This window comes from Phaenicophaeus curvirostris, chromosome 1 (genome assembly GCF_032191515.1).
Source record: "Phaenicophaeus curvirostris isolate KB17595 chromosome 1, BPBGC_Pcur_1.0, whole genome shotgun sequence".
Taxonomy (NCBI): domain Eukaryota; kingdom Metazoa; phylum Chordata; class Aves; order Cuculiformes; family Cuculidae; genus Phaenicophaeus; species Phaenicophaeus curvirostris.
In genome coordinates, this window is record NC_091392.1 from 101,839,148 (window position 1) to 101,853,209 (window position 14,062).

The following is a 14,062-nucleotide window of genomic DNA, read 5'->3' on the forward strand; positions in this document are numbered from 1 at the left end:
CTGGACATCAGGAAAAAATTTTTCACAGAAAGGGTGATTGGTCCCTGGCAGAGGCTGCCCAGGGAGTTGGTTGAGTCCCCTTCCCTGGAGGTGTTTAAGGGACGGGTGGATGAGGTGCTGAGGGACATGGTTTAGTGTTTGACAGGAATGGTTGGACTTGGTGATCCGGTGGGTCTCTTCCAACCTGGTTATTCTATGATTCTATGATTTCTTTTCATCAATGCTTTATCCTTAGAGTATTTTATTGTAGATTATAGGAGGAGAAGAGATTATAATTTTGCTCATGGAAAGCTTGTAAAATAACTCTGTTATTTGTAACAAACTACAAGTAGTAGAAGATTCATAATTTTTCAGAATTTTATTCTCAAAATTGAGGTGACCACAGTACATTATTTGATTTTTTTTTTGTCATTAATCAGAGAGCCCAAAATTCCAGGAACTATTTGTCAGCAATGGAAAGTAAGATACTTGAATTGCTTAGACCATCTTACCCTTTTTCATCTACCAGTTTCTCCAAGAACGTACATGTCAGGTTCATTAGCCCAGTGTGAACTGTTTTATTGTTTGTATAGGTTTAATCGGGGTAATATCAGGACCTACAGCACCCAGACTTGTTCCTTTTGTTTTTAAATTCTGCAAAATGTAAAATTCTGTTTTCCAAGAGGAATTATTTTTTTAGCAAAGCAGTCAATGAGTTCCAGAAACCATACGATGATGAATCCACAAGAATAGGGCTAGAGCCCAAAAAACCTTCATAGGCTTTTTCTTTTTTTCTTCTCTCCACCCACGGCAATGCTTGCTGATATTTCCAATTAAGACAACCTCATCCTGTATGTATCTCTTGCCCAACACTTTGACCTCTGCTTCAAAAGTAGCCTGCCAGGATAGAGAATTCATGCCTAAATCATCATTTTAATCAGGCTAATGCATTGTAAAGAATTAATAACTTCACCATTTCTCCGCTATTATTCAAATTACTGTTATCGATATTTGAGGTTACCAGAAAAAGTATGAAACTCCCCCTTAGGGAAAAATGCTTGTTTTTACCCATCTCCTTTGAGACAAGTCATGCATATTTTGTAACCTAATAAGTCTTTCATGATGTGTTGCTTGCCCTTGGGGCTTAATTCTGGAATAATTTACATCATTTTTGTATAGAAGTACTTCCAGCAGAATTATATGTTATTCCACCAGTAAAAAAGGTTACTATAAAAATGTGAATCAGTCTGCATTTCATATTTAGTGCTCAAGCTTCGCATTTCTTTCATTAGCACTCCCCTTTCCTTTTCTAGAGAGACCTGCTTTTGATTTACAGTAGTAACCTTCTGTCCTGCACCAGGTTAGCCTTTGAGCTACTACTTTTTCATTTTTAGCTTTGGGCCAGCTGTTTGTAACCTTTTTGTCTTGCATCAGTGGTACTCAGCCTCTTGTAGTTTACAGCAATCATGTAGCAATGACCTTATAAACTTTCTGTACCTTTCTCCTTCGGTGTTTAAATTCACATCTAGCATGGCAGTGTATTGTTCACATACTTGCTTGGTGCTCTGTTTTCAAAAAGCACAAGTTTGCTTCAGCAGTTTCTGGCCCTTTTCACTTTGGTTTCTAGAACTGTGTTGGAAACAACATCACTGAGAACTCTCAAATCATTTGTTTGTAAGCTATGCTCATCCTATTTCTATAATGAAATGTAACAGTCTTTATAGGAAACTATCATCACCGTTCAAGGAAATTTATACCTTCTCTTTGTTTTGGACCTTCTGTGTTCTTTTTTCAAGTAGAGGAAAAGTGGAAAATTTTATTTATTTACAAAAATAAAAATGTAAATTATTCTAGGCTTAACTAATTCAGTCTTGAAGAAAGCAGCAGAAATACTGCTTTGTTTTCATCCAATGCACATTCTCTCTCAAAAATGTTGATATAATTTTGTTAACTTCAAATTGTATGTGGTGCAGGTTTCATTTTTTCTAACTTATGATAAATTAATTCAAATATCAGAGAAAAGCTCAGTACTTGTTGCACAGATGCCATATGATCCTGTCTTATTGATAAATGTTAGAGAAATAGGTGGCTTCTAAGCAAGAGACACGGAGTTGATCTGTAGAGGAAGGCTGTGAAGGTGAAAATTGTCTACCATGGATCTGTCAGGGATCCATCACACTAATAGCAGGATTGTAAACTATAAACAGGGCATAAGGCTGAAAGAGGATAACAGGATGCATGTATTCTCTTCACTTCAATTTCTTGAATCTAGAGCTCTATGATAAAGAATAATAATAAAAGAAAAAAGTAAGGCAATGGTTTCTTTTAGCATAGGTAGTACGTGAACAATTCATGTTTAAAATTATTTCAAAGTTTTTAATTTTATCTCTATAAAATTGTAAATCAAATTATATTAGATACTTTATAAACTGTAAAAAGATCCTTGGAGTTCACTTTGTCTTAATAGATTTACTTTGAAATTATTTGTTGCTATTGAAATTAACATGTTCTACTTCTGTTAGGTTTTTTGACAGAATCTCCAATCTTAGAATTTTACTTTATTCTTAGTTTAGAATTTTATCTTTATTTTAAAATTCTAAAACCATGGAGAAAGTTTTAAATAAATTGTGTTTTATTAAGCACAGTTCAATATTTTATATCATTAAGGTATCTACAGTGTATTTGGTATAATGGTAGCCTACAACTTTAGAAAACCATTGTTTCCATCTCAATGTAAGTTTTCATATTCTTACTCTCAATTTCTTATTTAAAAAATATTTGAATTTAAAAATCCTTAGCAGCATATTCTTCATCTGATGCAAAATTGCTTAATTGTTGATATATTAAAGTCAATATCCTTATTCCCCTTTCTGTTTAGTAATGTCTTTACTGTGGTACACTTCAAGCTAGTAGTGAGAGTGAATGTTTACTTTTGTGATTTCATGATACTTGACTTACTATATTTTTGTTGCAATTTTTTTTTGCAAACTTTTTGTATGCCTCTAAGTCTTCTTTCTAACTGTTATACAAAAACTTCTGACATTTTTTTCCATGGTGGAAAACTGGAAGGCAAGAAGGACGTAGTTTTTTGTTGTTGCTTTAAATAGTTGATAGTGTGAAATGAAAGACTGGAACTTGCTTGGTTCTTCTTCTTTGACATTCTCATTAACATTATTTGGTGTATTTTTTTTCAGTTGTCATTCTTTGAAAAAGGCCCCTTTGCATATTTACTGTCTGCCTTATGGGCTTTTTCAGTTAAAAAAGACTATGTGATAGATATCTAGTCATATTAAAACAATTAAATTCAAATGATTAATGACTAAGTATTAATGATTAATGAATAAGTATTTCCAGTTGGGAGGACTATATCAGTAAGATCCATGAATCTATCTGAATTTCAGGGTACAGTGAAATATACACAGAACAAATCCACAGTTTGTAGCAGAAGGTTTGCAGTAGTTCCCAATGAAGCCATGCCATTTCATAATAAGCATCAAGGCTGAGAAGGTCAGCAGGGGTGGGTGGGGAGGTTAGCAAGCCAAAGACTGTGAAATTTCTGCGTGAAAGAAAAGAACACACCCTTAAATATGCATCACATGTGTCTCCATAAAATTATATATAGCAAGTCTATAAACCTTCACAGTCTCATCAAATGGCTATTATTAGGACAGTTACAATGAGACACTTAATACCTGTAGCATTCTTGGGAATGAACTGATGTTTTCTATGTACTTACCCAGCCTATGCTGCTTTTGTATCTCCCTCAAGATAAGTGGGGGAGGATTATAGTAAAGCATTAGCATCCTGAGTCCTTCACCAGGAGTATTATTATGTTCAGGATGAAAATTATTTAATACTCATTCTAGGGTCTGTGGGGAGCTAATTTATGTTTTTTCCAGAATTATATACTTTTCCCTATCTTTGTTGGTCTGCAGTTCCACAAATACACAAAATTTGCCCTACATGATATGTTTTACATGTGTTGGATGCATGCTCTTTAGCATCCCTAAAACTGATTTTTTCCATCTCTCAAGGTAGCTTTCAGTATTGGATATGGCTAGGAGAGAGAAAATAAGGAATTAATTCACCACTTCTCACTGGCAGGCAGATATTCAGCTATGTCCAGGAAAGCAGAGCTCCATCACATATAACAGTTAATTGGGAAGATAAATATCATCATTCTAAATATCCTCCCCTCCCTTACACTTCCCCCACCTTTATATGCTCAGCAGGACCTCATATAGTTTGGAGTATCCCTTTGGTTAGTTGGGGTCAATTGTCTCAGCTGTTCCTCCTCCCAGCTCCTTGTGCACCCTAAGCCCACTCACTGCTGGGATGCTGTGAGAAGCAGACGTGGCCTTGACTCTGTATGTGTACTGCTCAGCATTAACAAAAGCATCTCTCATTATCAACACTATTTTCAGCACAAATCCAAAAAATATCCACACACTAACTACTATGAAGAAAGTTAACTCTGTTGTACCCCAAACCAGTACACTTTCCTTAATGACAAGTAATTGACCAATGAAAACTTATCTAGCTGAAGGATTCTGGTTTCATCATGTGCTGGTAGTTACAGGGCTTTTACAATTATCGAACACCACAATTCTTTGTTCCACATTTTAATAGTTCACTCTGCACAGGAAGGGAACTTATGTTTATGATCTATTAATTTGAGATAAGTATCAAAATTCTGATAACAATAGGCTTTATACAACATAATTGCTCAAAGCTAAGGTAAAACTAACAGTAATCAGGTAATATTCACCTGGCCATTAAACATTGCCATCACAGATAAACAAGCAAGTTAAAAGAAAAGTTTCAGGCAAGCTCAGCCAAGTGAATCTTGAGCAGTCCTAATACTGAGACCTTGCAGAGTTAATGTAGCCCCTGAATTCTCTTGCTGACCATAATAATACCATATTTACTGGAGCTACAGGCTAAAATGAAGCATGAAAATAAATGGGTGTACTGTTGGTAATAAGAAAATTCAGGGATGGAATCTTACATATAGTCTTGTCTACAGCTCTTTGAATGCAAGAAGGGTGCAATATATCAAAGTGATAGATTTACACATGCGTAACTACCCAATATGTCTGAAGAAAATGCATAAGATGTCAAAATCTAATAAGTAGGTATAATTTTCAATTAAAACATTTGTAAACTGACTTGTTTAAATTGATTTAGTCTCAAAAACTCTTTTTGATCTTTAAACTGCATTTTTATTATTATTTTATTATTATATACTTTAGTCAGTTCTATCTAGAGAAGACTGAGTAATTCGTGATAACATTTAACATAAAATATCTTTTTCTAACTATTCAGAAAATCTCAAAAACTGAATTGCCATAGAAAGAACAGTCACACAGCAGTTGGTATGCTATACAATATGGGCTTCATGTTTGGGGTGGATTTTTTTCCCAAATTAAAAGAATTGTGTGTAATGAGAGGTTTCCCATTTTCCTTGGTCCAAATAGTAGAGTTTCAAAAATTAAAGTTTCAATTGTTCATGCATCAGTTACTTCCCACAGTCTTTAATAATATGACATAACACTGATTCTTATATAACATAATTTGACCGACATATATTTGATTGTTCTCCTACACGTGGCATAAGTGTAGAAGTATCTAACACTTAGAAGCATCATATGTGGTACCTTAATAATCAGGGTGTAGCACATCTATGGAAACTATATTTTAAACAATATATGTGATCCACAATTAAATAAGTGAGATTTTTTCTAATTTTTTTGAGGTACTAGTAGGATTTTGAAATTATATAGCTTAGACATGAGTTAAAAATTGTCATCATACTAAAGAAAGTTAAAGAATGTGCAACACAAAAAACCACTGAGTGTAGGAGAAATAGTCAATGTAGGCAAAAACTAACTCTATGTTCTTGGGTTGTCGTAACAGGGAAAATCCTATATCCTGTAGAAGCTGGATTCTGCCCATGCTAAAAAAATTTAAGGTTTGTTATCTAGATTATAAAGTTTATAGTTTCCATCACAAACAGTAAGCCATCTGAAGAAAACTGTAAGAGCAGATTTATTAATAAGGTAGGATATCTGGATTTTAAATCTTCTAGGGCTTGTTGCCACAGCTGTGGTAATCACCACTTGAGGTGGAAGCTCAGCAGGTGATCTGAGTTGCCTGCTAAGCAGACACAGCTCGTATCATTCCTCAGCAGCAGCAGGACAAAAAAGTTGCTGAAAGCTGGTTTACTTTGTTAGCAAATTAATTACAATTTTATCAGCTGGCTCTTTTGAAGTAGATTAGGCCACACCCAGCACAACACCATAGTTTTCCTGTTACTTGTGTTTGATATGAAGTCTGCTCCCTGCGACCTGAAGAGAGAAGAATCTTGTGGTGTGGTAGCCTACTGCATGTCTCAGAGGTGTATTCAGGCCCACAAGAAGAAAGAATGGAAAGGGGAGAGGTTAGCAAGTGCTTTTTGGGTGTGTTTGGAGACATAAAGATCTTTCTTCTCATGGAGCATTATAGTGTCAATTAATACCTTTGAAAGGGTATTAGCTAAGACTCTGATCTATTTTAGTTTAGGGATAAGTTATTTACTTAATAATTAGATTATTTAAACTTCTTCTAAATTTGTGTCTACAGGTAGAGTACCTCTTGGTTTGGTTCTAAAAGAGAGTTTGCAAAGAGAATTTTCATTAATAAAATACTGAAGTGGCTGTCTTCTAAACCATCTGCATTACCTATACATGCCAATGTTTTCTTTCTTTCTGGTATAGACCCTTGGATGTGCTGTCAGGTATATAATGTATCTCCTGCATTTAATTTCTGTGATACCTAAAGGACAAATAGCTTTAAAATATTTATCATCCCAAAAGAGTCGGCTTTAACTAGGAATGATTGCTCAATTCATTCACTGAATAAGTTTGCAAATTTACATAGCTCTTTTAGACAAAAAGTACTCAATAAACATTTTTGTTTCATTTTAACTAGGAATATGCTTGGCTTATTCAATTGACTAAATAAACATAGGTGTTTTATTGAGTGAACCTTAGGGGTTTTTTTATATGCTAAAAAATTAAGTTTGACACAGGAGTAACTGGTTTAAATGAAGAAAATAGCACTTAGGGTTTTTTTTCGTTGTGGGCTGCATAACATAAATATTCTTCAATGTATTAGTGTAATTAGTTCCAACTTAAAGGAAAAGGATTTAGCAAAAATCTTTTTATTGGTTTTTTTTTTACTTTTTTGGGCGGTTTGGGTTTTTTTCCTCACTTATTTTTTTGTCTCTGTTTTCTCTCCATGTTTTTAAGCCTCATCAGGGGGGACAGTTTTACTCTTTTCTAAAGTAAGGAAATACAAACAGTAAGCTATCTATGGAGATATCCTGAGTGGGAGGATTGGAATGAATTGACAACCCATTAGCACTCTTATGTGGTTTTATCCTCCAGAACAACTTTCTTCTTCCTGTAGGAAAAGGATTTGCTTTCTTTTCTAATTTTTCATTAAATTTATCATACTTTGTATTAAATCTTGCATACTGTTCTTGAATCTAATTTAACCTATATTTTGGTTTATTTAAATGCTAGATTTAATTCCTGGGGGGCATACAAGAAAGCTGGGGAGGGACTTTTTGCAAGGGTATGTAGTGATAGGACAAGGGGGAGTGGTTTTAAATTGGAAAGAGAAAGATTTAGATTAGACTTTAGGAAGAAATTCTTAATGATAATGGTTGTGAGATATTGGAACAGGTTGCACAGGGAAGTTGTGGATGACCTCTCCCTGGATGTGTTCAAGGCTGGATTGGATGGGGCCTTAAGCAGCCTGGTCTGGTGGGAGGTATCCCTGCCTATGGCAGGCAGGGTGGAACTGGATGATCTTTAAGTCTCTTTCAACCCAAAACATTCTACAGTAAATTTGCTGTCCTTTCAAAATTTTCTTATGAGCTATTATCTCCATCTAGGAAACAGATCAAGTTCACTTCCTCTTACACTGATTACTCATGATCAGATATAAATCTGCATGCATTTTTTTATATCTGAAATAACACACTTTTTATTGTGGCATTGCTGGCTGTGTACTTTAAACCAGGGCATCCTGGCTTTTCTGGCTTTTCCCAAGTTTAAAAAACAATTAACCTGCTTATGAAAATGTTTACCTCGTGTCTCTTTTGCTGAGTCAGCCTTTCAAGCAACCATAGCTAGAATCTGATTAAACTTTCAGGCTGGAAAAATTACTTTTCCTCTCGTATGAGTGCTTAACATATGACAGTCGCTTGAGGCGTATCCTGAAGCAGTTGCTCAAATGGAGCTGCTGTAGGTCAGTACTATACTAGCATATCCTTTTTTGCTCTCTTCCCACACATTTTCCAATGTACAAGTAGAGCAGGAGTGTGACACTGACAAAAAATTAAAAAAAAAAAAAGGTGAGCCTGATCAATTTGTTGAAAATTATTAAATGCTATGCCTAAAGCTATGTAGCCCCCAGCTGCTTATGTACAAATGAGAAAAAAACAATTGCCTACCTTTTTTAATTTGTTATTACTGCAATTTATTTCATTTTAATTTGCTCCCTCATCTTCATCAGTCTGGAAATACTAGTTTCTCGCCGGTATCTCTTACCTTTTGGTTTTTAAAGAAATAACATAAAAAAGAGACTTATGCAGCAGTGTCAAATTCACATGAAGCCCTTCACTTTTTTAGTCTGCTATAAGCTCTTCTTATAGATTGAAAGGGCATGTGTTAGAACAACACTACTGAAATGTATATCATTTGTTTGATTGTTCACTTATGCCTAGATTCTTGGGGGCGTTAGGGGGTTATTCTTCTATTTCCTTTTATTTCTCTTTAAATACATTACAGATTTTAACTGCATTTAGGACCTAGCAAAAAACAAAAATAGTGTTCCCAGGTTTTTCACTGACTTCTCATTGGCTGTTTTCTGTTTAGAATGTTTGCTACTTTTAGTAAAAAGCAGAAGTTAAATAATTACCTATTTCCCTTCTGCCATTTTTTTCTTCTTGATATTACTGTTCTTAGGAAAAAAAACCAAACATGTTTTTAACAGAAACCAAAAACAAACAAAGGAGCAAAATTGTGTGAATCTTTCATCTGCAGAAAAAATCAATTATTGCAAATAACATGAAAATGCTTGAACCCATCAAGCTGTTCCATAACAAAGGAGAATCTATGCTGCAGATGATGGATTACCAATCTAGATTGAAAAAAAAATGATCTGGAAATGAATTGTTCTGAGCAAGAAGAGAATCAGAATGAACTTGCCATACAGATTTCATTTTGGTTTTTTTTGTTGTCGGAAAGCTGGAACTGGTTGCCCTCAACCCAAAGGTATTGTAATATTCCATATAGTTCTTTTGACTGCTTTTGGCAATTTGAGTGTGGAGGTGGGGAAGTGTTTGTTCCCAGTCTTGCTTGGTTCAGCTTTGTTTTTCTGTGGGAGTTTCATTCCCTTTAGAAAAAGTTTCCATGAGAAATAGTACTCTTAGTAGCTAAAGCTTCCAGGAATAGTAGTAGTATCCAGATGTTTGAAAGACTTCTAGTCACACTTCTTAGTATCATTAAGATGAAATGTCTTCACTGTTTTGCTTTGGCTTATTTCACATCTGTTAAAGTTTGGCTTGCTTTGAGGCCAACAGACAACAGATCTAGAAGGCAGTACTCAGTTACAGTTACAACAAACTTATCATTTCTAGCTACTGGTTTGATGTGAAGACATAAGCCTCCATAATGTTACTGAGTCAGAAGCTGGAATTTCATGGGGTTTATCTGTGAAATAAGACTTGCTACTCGTTTGTCACAAAGATGAAGTGTCAGAGTTGAGCCAAGCTTATTACCTTTTCTCACTGGGGCTGGTCGTGCTGATGAGGAAGCACGAGAGCTTTGAGCTCCACAAAGGCTGGAGTGTCAAAAAGTGGTCGTAACCTCAGTGGCTGAGATCCTTTTTCAGCATCACAGACAAGTTGAAGTTGGTAGGAAGCTGTGGAGGGCATCTCATCCAACCTGCCCTCTTCAGGCATGGCCACCTAGAGCTGGTTATCCTTCCTGAGAAGTATTTTGCTTCCCACACACTGTGGGGAATCTTTGGGTTGTTTTCTTCCTTGTGTGATTTTATAAATAATAAATAACAAAAATGGCTCAATATCAGAAAAAGTAATTGAATGTATTTCAGCAGTATTTAGTTCACTTTTATGGTAAAATCAGTTTATAGGTTATATATGTAAAACTTTTCAACGTAAGCTTTTTTTCCACGTGAATTCTTGGATAGGTGTGCTGTCTACCGTTACTGTGTTTGTTACAAGTTACTAGTCTTTGCTATAGTTTACACAGGAGAACATCTTCCAGAGTAGGAACAATGGAATAGTTAAGTGTTGTGTCTCTGTGCAGAATTAGAATCATAGAATAGTTTGAATTGGAAGGGGCCTTAAAGATCATCTAGTTCCATCCCCCCTACCGTGGGCAGGGAGATCCCACTAGATCAGGCTGCCCAAGGCCCCATCCAGCCTGACCTTGAACACCTTTCAGCTCTTTTAGTATTTGTCCAGCAGGTTTCCTGTTAAATGAGAAGCCTATTGATTAAAAATTTAAAAAGTCAATTGAAAAAAAACAACCAAACAAACATAAAACCCAAAACTCTCTGATCCTGGTAGAAATAAATATAACCTTTCTGCTATTGCTGGAATGCTTATTTAGAATCTTAATCCCTGAGCCAAGAATGGAATAAAACTTTTGCTGAGAAGTAACAGATGATTAATTATGTTTTGTAGACCTTATATTCGGGACTGCACACTGTCCAAATCTGTCATGGAAGGACTGATAGCAGTAGTTCATTGCATAAAGATCCTGGGAAATATTGATGTTTGTGTAATTAAAACAGAAGTTCACTTATACTTTATTTGTAGTTTGCTGTATGACTGTACAATCAGTATTACTAAGAAGAGAGCCTGATAGCCTGTAAATTGGCAACCTAACACTGAAGTTTCCTTCTACCTGCTTACCATAACTTCAAGTTTCCCTCTATAGCAGTGCAACGATATTAGTTTAGCTCTCAATACTATCCAAATAGTGTTGCCAATCACAACTGATCTATGATAGGAAAGAGTACTAGTGACAATATAAATTTCTTGCTAGTGTGAAAGCAAAGAAAATGCAAAATATTTTCAAGTGGCCCACATAAATATGCCAGTTCTGTTCCAGCTGAGTGGGAAAGATCTGAAGAACTGTAATTGGTAAGCTCTCAGCATCCTGAGTTTTCTCTTTTAAAAGAAAAACAGAAACATTGATCTCATCATTGAATTCATTACGTGTAATGTTGCCAGTTTGATGTATCTGTAACTCTCATCTCAAATGTTTTAGGGGAAAGAAAAAGAGGCCAGCACATTCAGAAATGAACTTAAACAGATAAATTGAGCAGAACTGTGATGTACCGACAACTTTAAGTGGCTGATTACAGCTTGCTTGCCTAATAAGTGTAGCAGCTGTGCTAGGATAGAAAGAGGCCATGATGATGTGCTGCCACTATTAAAATGATGGTAAATAAACTGCTTTGTCAGATGCATGCCATTCTCAAATTTTACCTCATTCACTGTCTGAATCGGAGTCTATAGCATTTGTGTTACTAAACGATCAAGAACACGTATAAAAGGAGGGTGGTTTTCAACGTTCAGAACAAACTACTTTTCAGTATTTTACCACCTAAACAGACAAAACTGCTTGTAGACTGGGGGCACAGAGAACAGAGGGTGATTTACTCAAGGTTAAATAAAAACTCTTCATAGAAAGAATTCAACTTAAATCTCTACGCCTTTGCTTTTACTAGGTACATATCCACCAACTGGCTTATCTCTACAAGCTCAGTGAATTAAAAGGCATTGTCAAGTTTGCTAAACTCCCATCTGAATTATTTTTTGTCTTAGATCTACCTATAACCTCAGTGTAATCCTTTATTAAAAATACTTCTTTTTCTCCCAGGTCGATATATGAATTGTTATCAGCATAGAAAGGCTCATGAGACCATTAACAATAACAAAGCTGAACATGTGGGTTGTGAAAGAAAACACTCCATAGCTCAAACAGATTTCTCTTTCAAGCTTCTCAGGGAGCATTAGAAACAACAAAATAAATATTATAATAAGTCTTACTTTCAGAGGTGTTGAACAGCCACATCTGTTGAAGTTTAGTGGGAGTTACAGATGTTGTATGCCTTGGTACACGACGCCAATAATTTAAATATAGTTGTCACTTTCATCTTTAAGATCATGAGAATAAAGTTAATTCTATATTCCTTCCGCTAACTATTTCACTAACCAAAGAATGTAATGTTACTTAGGGTGCAGTCTTCAGACATGATATTACTTATGGTCGGAGTATTAATTTAAATGGGAGGAAAACCCCTGAATTCATATTGTCATACAAACTATCAAAAGCCGGGAGCCCCAGAGAGACACTTAAGGCATGTGACAGCATATATGAGTACAGATATTGAGAAAAGCTTTGAATATTTTAAAGCAACAACAGTGAAAACTTGTACTGTCCATCTTATTGTTTGATGTCATTGAAGTGTGAGTTTAACCATGTCTGGTATGTTACATGTGGAACTGTTCTCAGGCTGAAGTAGATCTTGTCTGAAAAGTCCTTGAAAGTTGTTGCTGTGTTCCTTTGGGATCTCTCTACCTTTTGTCAGAACCAAACAACAGATAACAGGAGCTGATGACTCTTACATTGTAGCATTTGCAAAGTGGTTCGCTTTGAACTCTTTTCTAGTTACTGTAATGTATTTACTTTGCATGACTTTTTGTTTTGCAGTATGCAAAAGTCAGCATATTCAAGCATTGAGGGGTTTGATTTGGAGTTTTGAAAGAGGATTATTTAGTTACCTCTCTATCCCTTTGCTAGTAGAGTCAGATGTTTCTGTGCAAGCTCTACATCTCAGTCATGGGAGAATATATTCCTACAATGTCATATTAGTTTCCCTTCTTCCTTTTCTTCCCCCATACTTATGTTATTTTCCTAAGCATCAGCAAACTATTAAAGAGCTGGATCATCAACTGACATGCAGAACAAGTTGGTATACACAGCTGTATATGAACAAAGGTATTCTTGTTTACCTCAGATCTGCAACTCATCAGTGAATTTATCCTTTTAAGGAGCTTCATCACATTTCCCACCATCACTAGTGTAATATTTGCACTCTTACTACCAGTAGCTTTTCCAAGGCAACAGAAATGGAGGATTTTATTATGCCTAGAAGGACCCTTTGAGTTACTTCTTGCAACAGAGTAATTATTTTTTTGCATTTAATGAAAAGAATAAATAGATAAATAGAGTCCATAAAAGAAAAGTGACTTGGAGCAAGAGGCAGGAGACCTGAGGGATCTAGTTGTAAAGAGGACCAATGAGAAAGGCTGCTGCTTTGCACATCAAGGTTTTGAAAAACTAAATCAATATAAATATTGTTTCCTGTGTTTCCCACCTGTCCTTTCTCTACTGTTCAATCTTAATCATTCTTCTCAAATGTCTGAAAAACAACAAGTTGTAAAACATTATTAGGAGTAAAACAGAATGCTTTCTACTCTTGAGTTAAGAATTATCATCAGCAAAAGGCACTTGTCATAGAATCAGGGTTAAGACCTTAGAAACCCAGTCAGTAGGAGAGGTAAAAATTAGATGGCTGCTTGAAGCAGTTACTTTTCTTTAAGAAAACACTTTTGTCTACAAGTACCTCTCCAAGTACAGAGAAGATTTAGCCATTATCTCCAATTAATGTTCACTTCTGGGGTGAATCTTTTAGGTGTTCATTTTTTTGAAATAGCAAATACAGATTGAATTGTGTTTAATGGATATGAAACATAATCATTTTGTTTTGCTATTTCTCAAACATGTCTATAAGAATCGGGGAGCTTGATGTTGAGAACTGGACTTGGTTTTGGAGTGTGAAAGTGAAGGTTTCCATTCTGTATGTCTTTGAGTAACAAATCCTTAATATGAAAACTCTTTGGAAAGTCTCATAAGGGAAAGTTGCCATGGAGACAAAAAAAAAAATCATTTTTATTCATGAGTTATTGTACGGGAGGGATAGGCTCAATTAAAAC

The 14,062-nt window shown here is 35.4% G+C and overlaps 1 non-coding gene across 1 annotated transcript; it reads left to right on the forward strand.

The window, feature by feature from the left end:
* Positions 1-10,484: 10,484 nt before the first annotated feature.
* On the forward strand, positions 10,485-10,544 carry LOC138716894 (U7 small nuclear RNA). The gene has a single exon (XR_011336763.1). It is a non-coding gene; the product is annotated as a U7 small nuclear RNA (small nuclear RNA).
* Positions 10,545-14,062: the final 3,518 nt, after the last annotated feature.